This window comes from Columba livia, chromosome 4 (assembly GCF_036013475.1).
Source record: "Columba livia isolate bColLiv1 breed racing homer chromosome 4, bColLiv1.pat.W.v2, whole genome shotgun sequence".
Lineage (NCBI taxonomy): Eukaryota > Metazoa > Chordata > Aves > Columbiformes > Columbidae > Columba > Columba livia.
The window spans coordinates 58,564,726-58,574,908 of record NC_088605.1 but is presented as its reverse complement, the minus strand read 5'-3'; the positions used below and the strand labels follow the sequence as shown (position 1 = coordinate 58,574,908).

The 10,183-nt window shown below is 39.4% G+C and overlaps 1 long non-coding RNA gene across 1 annotated transcript; it reads right to left on the bottom strand.

The window, feature by feature from the left end:
• Nucleotides 1-5,109: 5,109 nt before the first annotated feature.
• On the bottom strand, nt 5,110-10,171 carry LOC135579385 (uncharacterized). The gene is made up of 3 exons (XR_010472380.1): nt 9,543-10,171; nt 8,548-8,627; nt 5,110-7,164 (listed from the first exon to the last, which is right to left on the bottom strand). It is a non-coding gene; the product is annotated as an uncharacterized LOC135579385 (long non-coding RNA).
• Between the last annotated feature and the right edge of the window lie 12 nt (nt 10,172-10,183).

Sequence of the window (10,183 nt, the reverse complement as noted above, 5' to 3'; positions counted from 1 at the left end):
GTTCATCAGTCATAATTCTGTTTTGAAGGGAACCTGTCTAATACTGTTGAGAATCAAGAATTTGAGCACTTTGCCCTCAGAGGTAGACAGATTTTGGCAATCCCTTCTAACCTGCATCTGTCTACTCTAAGAGGAATATACTTCTCTAGCACTGGCAGAAATTCAGATGCACAGCAGGTAAATACTAGCAGCAAACTCAGATGGCAAGCATGAGCTAGGAGGCTGTTACACTTACAGTGATAATAAGCAGTGGAAGAATCAACAGGAGACAAAAATCCTCCTGTCAGAACTGAAGTGCTGGTTGGTGAACAGCTGGACTGGAAGGTGACTGGCCTAAGGTGACGAGGAGGGTGGCAAGTACCTTCAGGTCCTCCACAGAGAACTGACCGTGGCCAGATACTTGCTGAAAAACTGAAATGGCAACTCTTTTTATCAGAAAGAACATTACATGTATTTGTTAGGTGTCTGATTTAATTACATTAAATGAGCATTAACAAACCAAAAGCAATTTATAGACACTTAAATAAAAATCAATTTCCCTCTGTTATCCAGATTTTCCCATAGCAGTTTATGACAATCTAAACCTTCTGTGATTCGCTTGTTGCCTTTAAATCATTGTAGGAGAATTAAGACACTCAAATATATATAACAACTACAGGAAATAAAGTATCCTTCCTCTCCATATCAAGCTGTTGGTATACACCACGTAAACATGTAAAAAATGGGGCTGCATATACCTAATTTAAAAAAAAAAATGTTTTGGACCACTAATAATATGTTTTCATTTTTTCATATTGTAGATAATAGGTAGTAAAAAAATTGTACTCAGTAAAGAAAAATAATTATTTCTCTAGATGTATTTATGCTTTACGCGAAATGAACTTTTGCTTTAAATAGGTCCTCTCCCAGAAGAATGAGATCATTGAAATCAGGGCAGAAAAGTCTGCACACCCTGACACATGATTCAACATAAATAAGCTCTATGAGCTTAGTATATTTGTCCAATCACATGTTATTTATAACACTGAACATTTGCTTCTATGCTTGCACTGCTCAAAGCATTTTCTTTCCAACCAATTTCAGAGCACACAGAGCATCAGAAAAATGCTGTTCTTCCCTCTGATTAAAAGAAACCTGATACTTAAACTGGAACTGATTGAGACTGTGCCCAACTGTTTAAAGAACCAATTATTTTACACATTAACCTAAGCTCCCCTCAGCAGTTACTGTAAGCGTAGAACATGTCAGATCCTGGTTTAAGATGAAGACAAAATACCACCACTATTGAATTATCACAGGCTCCATCTGTGCTGAAATTTAAAATGGAATCCAAATTAAAATGTGTTTACACAATTTCACATTTCAGAGTATGTATCTGGCCCCGTATTGCTTTTGTATACCCCACAATTCTTTTTTTAATGGATCTTAAGCATACTTGAGGTACAGAAAATTTTCTTAGTGACCCAAATTTTTATGAAAGTATTCAGCTATTCTAACCAAAAAATGGTTACTATTCCTTTGTTGTTATGTATCTGAACTAATGCATGCAACACTGCACAAAGTGTTGAAATATGAAAAGGCTGGCTTGTTTTGAAAGATTATCACAGAATCCAAACCAAAGTAATCTGAATTAGATGTTTTACTCTGTTGCTAAGGATTCTTCTGGGGATTCAAATATTTGAGCTGAATTCAAAAAGCCAAAAGCCCCACAATCTAAAAGGTAAACAAAATACCAGTTGTGTAAACTCTTCAAAAAAATCACTAAACTGCTTTGACATTTCTAGCAGAAGATGGAAACTAATTGTACATTCTGATTACCAGTGTGACTACACTGTATCTTAGGGCTAAATTACTCCTTGTGATCTGCTCACTTAAGTGTGAAATCTTCGAGGACGTCTGTACAAGACCAACATAATGCACTTATGCTCTCCCTGATTTTGGAGGATCTGTGCTAACGGGTCTGCATCTGACTTCTGTTTCATTAAGCATGTTTGCATGTCTGCATAAAATACTCTTTGTTTTCTGTCCTTTGTTATTGTCCAGAGTTACTGTGTTCCTCACTCCCCAGCTCTTCATTGCTGGTTGAACTTACCCAGTGTACACAATGTGTATGATCTCTGTAGTGTTTTGGGATTTCTTAAGCTGGAAGTCAGACACCTTTCCTTAATGTTGCAAGGAAACAAGGAATATGTGGTCACATCCATGTGTTTGCCCTCCTCTTGCTCATCATAAGCATCAGAATACAAGGGCTGATTTCACTTGTATTTGACAAGAGGTAGAGATTTCAGAGGTGTAATGCTTCAACACCAGGGAAGTGATGGAGTCACCATCCCTGGAGGTGTTTAAAATATGTATACGAGGTTCTTAGGGACATGGTTTAGTGTCAGTGTTAGGTTATGGTTGGACTTGAAGACTTTGGGGGTCTCTTCCAACCAAAATGATTCTGATTCTATGACACTGCAGTTGGGCTCTGAAAGCTGATGTGACCTGATCAAATAGACTTTCTTTGGGCAATGAAGGACCTACCTACCCCACAACAAAGCACAGTACAGAAATATTTAAACTGATGGTGGCCAAACTTCAGTGCCAGAAGCAGCAGCAGCCCAGCTGTCCCCCTATGAATGAAAATATTGTATTGTTTATTATTTGAGGCAGGGTGCAGACAAACTTGCTCAGGCTGAAAGTAAGCTGGGTATCTCCACCATGGCATGTAGGTTAGATGCAGTCAGATGACTGAGGATGTCAGACACTTTTGACACAGAGTATTTACTGAATAATTCAGAGTATTGTAAGCATAACTAAGGCAATATTGAGTTGGGACTTATCAGCACTCTTATAAAAATGAAACATGAATAAATTAAACAATTACTTGCTTCACTACTGTAAGAAACTAGTTGTCAGGAAAAAGTCAGGAATCAGAAGGAAGCTAATGTTGAAACTGTAGACATCTGAAGTTTGCCTTTAAGTCCGAGCAGCATATTTTTAAACAGAGAAAAAAACAATACGTCACAAAACAAAACAAAAGATGCTAAGAGAAGTTTGTGACTGATTTACTACTAACAATCCCATCTTGGATTTTTGATGACTTAACTGGAAAAAGAAAGTCATGGTTATGACCTAGAACAAAACTCTCAGACCCTGTGAAAAGCAATGCTTAAACTTTGACAAAATAATTAGAACAAAGGAAGTCATACAGTCCATTAAATATGAAGCCTGACTAGTGGTAATGACAGCACTATGGAAGGAAGAGAAAATATAGACTCTGTGTATTCTATACAAAAACCCAAACAAAATCCCCAAAAAGAACTAAGAGAAGAAAAGCACCAAGACCTCAGCTAGAGTTTAAAAATGGTGCATAGATCTTATATGCTGTAGCAAACACAAGGCAAAACTAGAAACAAACCAAAATGCAAGACTTCACTTGGGAGGAGTCTGCACATGTCATACAGCAGAAAAGTCCCAGGCAATGATGACCAGTTGAGCATCACAGTAGTTCCACTGAAAACAGAGACTTCTTTTATCCCACATTACCAGGCATATACTTTTATCCCCCATATACCAGGCATATACCATGGCCTCACATGGCCTCACAGCTGACTTCCACAGTCCACATTTTGTTCCACTAGCTCAAGGCAAAGGATTTCCTACAAGCCAAAATGCTGGGATACTGCAAAAAGTGTTACAGATGTGATGTAATAACTAGAAAAAGTACATAGAGATGCTTGATATCTCACACAATGTATACATCTTTTAATACTGGCAAAACCCCAAGCTCTAATAAGGTGAAACACCTCTTTTAAGGTACACACCAATCAAGCCATGGTCATATCCCTCAGGGATAAAATTTTTGTCCCGTGAAATTTAAATTCCTACTTTTTTTCTGGATTTCAAATATATTTTTGGATTTGTTTTTAATGATAATGTGCATTTGGTCCTCAGTTATTCCTTCAAATGTCATCCATAAAATACATGAATATATGAATATATATATCCAGAAGATCTGATAGCATGAGCAACTTTGGTCTAGGACAAATGACATTCTTTTATAGTATCATATACAATGCACATGGATAATACATGAAGAAGGAGACAGCAGAAACCTGCCAGTTCGAAAGGTGATTTGCACTCCTCATATGAAGAAACAGCAATAAAAATAGGAGATTCATAATACAATTTACACCTTCCTTAGGCGGCAGACGTGTCAGCAAATTGCTGTAAGAATTTCAGTATTGGTTCTGTCTAGTGTCTTATTAAAAACTGATAAAAGAAACAGCAGTCTAACTTAGGCTAAACTTACTACTTTTCCACTCGGTATGCTGTCATATTTTTACAAATTAGAATTTTTATCTATTTGGATGCATGTGTAACCACTGAACATCTCACTAAAATTTTAGAAATATCACATAGTGAAAAACCTGTTAAGTCAGTTGTGCATAATATGCAGTGAAGTACAATGCTTAATATTCTTTTCACCTACTGAATCTTTTCTTTCTAGAGAAAGGTGTGATATCTGACACATCTTTCGGGGCAGATTCAATGAAGTATGCATTGTTCTCTGCCATGGCCTCACAGCTGACTTCCACAGTCCATATTCTGTCTAATTTTGGAGTCACAAATGACCTTGCAGGCAATCTACTTTTATTACTTCCTGTCAGATAGCTGGGCTGATGTATAACTTCATTTCTATAAACAGGCTATTTCCTCAGCAGGTATCTGAATTTTATCAAATGTATCATTTATCAAAGGAAGTTCTTTATATAACCACGGCTTTTCTTGTTTTAAGAGCAGTCTGTACTTGAAAGAGATGATCACCATTACATTTTTTTTTCCTGAAAATAGTATGTATAATTGCATATAAATTCCTACATAATGCCACATTTTCATATGAACACACTCAAGTTGCATTTGTATTGCAAATGTATGCATGCAAAATGGGCATTTGCACAAACAAAAAATATAAAAGATTGCACAAATTTAAGAGGTTTTGGCATAACACAGTTTGATTCTCCACATTCAAACATCTAGCCTTATGCATCCTAAACATAAATAAGTTTATGCTGACTTTAAAATCTGGGACATTTACTGTGAACATTCTGTGCAGTGCAAGAAAAGGAAGAGATATGGGGCCTCCAAAAGTTCACTTTTTAGGCTGTCAGGGCTTTGAAAATTTATGCGCGTCTTGCTGTGAAACATGAGCAGCTGGCATATACCTTGCCTCTGGGTATCTGCAGTTAATGTCTAGGTACCCTAAACCCTTCTGACCTCTGGGGTACTTCCCTGACATAATTATAAATCTCATAAAGACATAAGTGAAAAGCAATCAAGGAGATTTTAATGCACAGCTAAGTTTCAAATTGTCCAAATCAATCTAACCACCACTGTTTCACCATGGCTAGTACATTCACTTTCTTTAGGGTCTGCAATGAGATAGACAGCAGTTAGAATAGTACATTCAGTAACAAGCAATTTTGTTTATTCGTGTAATGGAGATCTGAGAGAAAGACATTGTACAAAGATTTGCCAGTTATTCTTTCGAGTAAAAGGACTGAAATATGAAATACACTCATCACAGTGCACCAGCTGAACCTCTTACTGAGACAAGGTACTTAGTAAAGAGGGCAGATTATCTAGCAAAGAAGCCTCCGTTGAAACACAGTATTTCAGCCAAACTTAATCTGAGGCATGCTAGACCACAGGGATGCTTCTATCAGTTTATCTCATTTGGATATGCCTGCCTTTTAAGACATCAGCTTTCTGGCCCTGCAATCCACTGTACGTCTCTTAATCCCAACAGAGGCCTGAGTCATCTTCAACTTTTTAGCATCTCAACCTAATAACCTAGGCACATTATTGCCACATGAATGCTGAGGAACTACCTAAGTCTCCCGCCATCACTGAACTGCAGCGTTTAATTAGAGTTGTAAATAGTCAGTCACTTGGCTGAAGCTAGGGAGGGATGCCCAGTATTTTCAAGGCAATTACTACATAGGTCTTCTGAATACCAAATGCAGTGGAAAACTAATACAGAAATAGTAATGAAGTCACATTCAGTCAGATATTCCTTCTTTACCTGGCAAATACATATACTATATATGCAAAATTGAATTGTGACAGATTGTATCCACAGGAGACAAAACAGCTCTTTCAAATCAAAGTTTCTCTCCTCAAAAATAAACAATTCCATCATGATAACTGGTTTCAGTAAGACACTGGGGACACATGCTGTGCTGTCTTGATTTCTGGATAAATAAACCTGTGCCCTGATGTTTATTAGATGAATAAACCTTTGGGACATGTGACTGTACAACTAGAACATGATGACTCTACATTCAGGCATTTTTAATCAACACTTTGGAAATTAAAATATTTAATTAATACTCAATAAACATTACCTAATTGAACCTTACCGTGCTCTCAAGTACCTAGCTACTGCTATTCAAACTTGACAGACACCAACCCTGCAGTTAAATAAGCTGCTTGCAGCCATAGATGGAGTTGATATCAGAGCCATGATTAGCACTCAGGAGCTCCTGACTCATGGTGCAGTTTCATGTTACAGTGAAACTGAGCAACCAGCAAGCTGTGACTGAGAAGGGAGGCCTGCTCGCCATCTCCCCAGGGCTCCCCTTGCCCGTCTTGCACTAGATTTAGCAGTCATGCAACCACACAGTCAAGCCACATGACGCTCAATATCAGACACCCTAAACCTACTGCAGATATTCGGGGATCCTACCTCTCCGGGAGAATGAATTCACTGTACCTGTGCCGCGGTTGAGATGGACAAACGACATGGACCAAGTTCTTCCAGGATGAAAGTAGTAGATGCCATTTATTGTTACAAGTGCATTTTTATACAGTTTTACCAATTCATGTGTCTCTTCACTACTGGTTACAAGTTACAGCAGTAACATCTCATTGGCTAATTTTGCTATCATCAATGTTACTCTTTACTCCCTTCTTTCTCATAGGTACATGTTAATATCTTCAGATACTCCTTTATTCCCATCCTTCTCATAGATAAACCTTAGTATCTTCAAGGCTGATCTCTGTTCCCATACCTTCTGTCAGGGAATCCATGGACCTGCCATAATTTCCCACACACCTCCAATATGGATACCTCTGTGCATCAGCAGGAAGTCCAGCATGTTAGACTTCTTCATGTGGCTGGAATACGGAATGGGCAAATGTTGCACATAGAGCCCTTAGGATGGCTGTGCAGCATGACCCCCTTACCTACAAAATGTTTTACTAGAAAGCAGTCATCTCGTGCATAAGATATAAAACGTCTGTAGGCTGACAGGATATGTTTAATCCAGGGTTCTTAGTAAAAAGTTTCCTTTCTGCCCTACTGTCTTTAAGATTTTTGAGTCACGAAGGAAATGCCACTATGGTTAACCTTCTGCTGCCATTTGTGCTCTTTCACAACAAGAGTGATTATTGTTCAGATTTGTCAATAGCATTTGCTTTTGATGAAACGTGACTTGGTTTTTTTTTTTCTTTTTCAGGGAAAACTTTTAAAAACATATTTTATTCACTGAATACTTCATTGATTTTTCATTTTTCACAACTCACTGATATATTTATATATAGGAGTTAGTTTTCACTGAAAACAGAGGAACAGTCTGTGTTCCAAAATTTATCTCATAATTATATATTGATAATTGCCTATCTAATAGTAAGGTTGTAATTAGGATCATCCCCACAGCTCAGGTAATCCTTAGCTCTGAGGACATAAACATACTCAGTGACACAATCATCATAACTCTTAACCATTTGTTTTTCATTGCTAATTCTATTACTTGAAATAAATTCATTAAATAAGGATTATGCATACTTGGTAATCTGGATGCAAACAAGAATACTATTTCCAAGCTCCTACGCTAGAGGTACCTTACTCTCCCTCCAACTATATAGTTCCAGCTATCAAATTAAGATTTTCTTGGGGCTGTAGTTTTCCAGACCTTTCTGTGGCTTTTTTGGAGAAATTACCTCATCTATGCACTGATCGTTGTGATCAGGTTGCCAGGTATAATGCTCCAGGACTGCTGGGAACACCGATCCCTCAGCCCAAGCAGCAGGCACTGCCTCCCCTCCCATCTACAACACTACACAAAGCACAAAAAACCTGCTCAGACCTTTGATCTCTGAGTTCACAAGAGGCTCTGATGCTGCTAATCGGCAGCTGCTCATGCTTTCTGCATTACCCATATTTCCATGTGCCTGCAAGCCGTCAGTATGTTTCCAGTTTTTCAAATGAGCATTCCAGTTCTTTTGCATTTGCTTCTCTGCCGTTCATGGCAACTGCTCCTCTTGTCATCCCTCTGTTTTTTGTACTACATTGTACGTCCCACAAGCCTGCTATACCACCCACCTTCTTCCACTTCTCCTTTGTTCTCTGTCTCATACACCCTGACACATCTGAGCACCTTTGGAGTTTCTGACACCTCCAAACTTTCTTTCTCCTTTCATTCTCCACATGAAACTCCCTCCACATTAACGGCTCAATTTACCCTTCCCCAAACATGGCATCTTGATTTCAGTTCTTACCCTCTTACTTTCAGAGTTCTGGTTGGACTCCTGACAAGACTCCTCTCCCATTCTGGCTTCAGAAGATACCATGAATAGCACTGTGGGGAAAAAAAAAAAAAAAAGGAGAAATTGTACTCATCAACTTAAGTAAAATAATAATAAAAAAAATCCTGATACAGATTATGAAAAGCAAAGCATTATTCTCCACAGGTATACAAACTATGTAATCCAGCACCTTCCTCAAGGTTAAGTTTTTTATGGGTATTAACTATGGTGTCCTTTAGCGGGGGGCGGGGAGAAAGAAAAAGAAAAAAGTTTATTTAGATATCATTCCAATATAGTACACTTTACAAAGATAGTTCAGATAATTAAGGTATTGGTGGCAATAGTCTCTGATGTTTGTAAAGTTCTCAGAAAAAGCCCTTAGTCAATGCAATTTACACTAAATACAGTGATTCAGCAATTGCAACTTTTTGTGTACAGTGATTTCTAGAACTGTATTTTACATCTGTGAAGAGCAAACAGAAACCTGGAGCACAGTGGAGCAAAGTTAGGGTTATTTGAACACTTTAAACTAAACATCTGTAATATTTTATAAACAATGGGCTCAATTTTCAAGTAACTGCAAACTTCTTGGTTTCATGTTTTGGTTTTGGACAGCTGTAATATAATACAGCTGTCCCTGTAGGGTTTCTGGGTATTGTTTGTTACCCTCAACTGTATCTATTGACAACCTAAACTCCAGCTCAGATTCTGCACCTGTTACACAACAACTATTATTGGGAATTAATTAGGCTCATTTTCCATACTTCCCTTATGTCAAATTACAGGTATTAGTCAGTCACGTTGCATGAAGGTGTTTGCACTGAGAAACAGAGAACCAAGGAGAGGGCTTTGCCAGCACACCCAGGGAGCTGACCTAAAGGATTATATTTGACTAAGGTGGACTTTGATTTTTGATATGCCTACTGCCAATGACAGTTTTACCATGATTTTGTGACCTTTGTTGTTACCTCCTTCTCAAGAGATAATTTTCACAGTTCTTGGAAATTGTGGGACTCTTTCTTCTGCTGGAAGCATACTCTAGTAAAATGCAAGGTACGCTGACAAAATTTGAGCATTGGAAACTGGAGGTAAACCGGGTCGAAGTGAAGGATAAGCAGGGAACACCCTCGCAATGTGCACATGTACATCAACAGTAACTGCTACTCGTTAAACCGCTGAAGAGAAAAGGCTTCTCTAAGTGTGCTTACAGGCGACAACGAGCGATAAAGCAATAAATACTCGCCCCGGGAGGAGAAGACGAGCTGTGCAGGCCGCTTAAAGGAGGGATAGGCCTGGCCATCACCTCAGCACAGCGGTGTATCCCTGAGACTGGGCGGCCAGGGGCCCGGTGGGACCTTGTGCGCACGGAGGAGCAACCAAAAGCTGTACGATACACGCCGCCTCGGAAGAGCGCAGCCCGCCCGGGACCCCCAGGTTGACTGGGTCACCGCCCCCGGCCCGGCCCTCAGGGCCGGGTTCCGCCGCCCGCCGCGGGGCACGCAGGAGCCGCCGCCAACCGGCACTAACGGCCACCCCGCCGCCCCGCCCTCGCTCCCCATTGGCTGGCGCAGCGGTGCGCAGGGGGCGTGCCGCAGGCGGCTGGCGCACG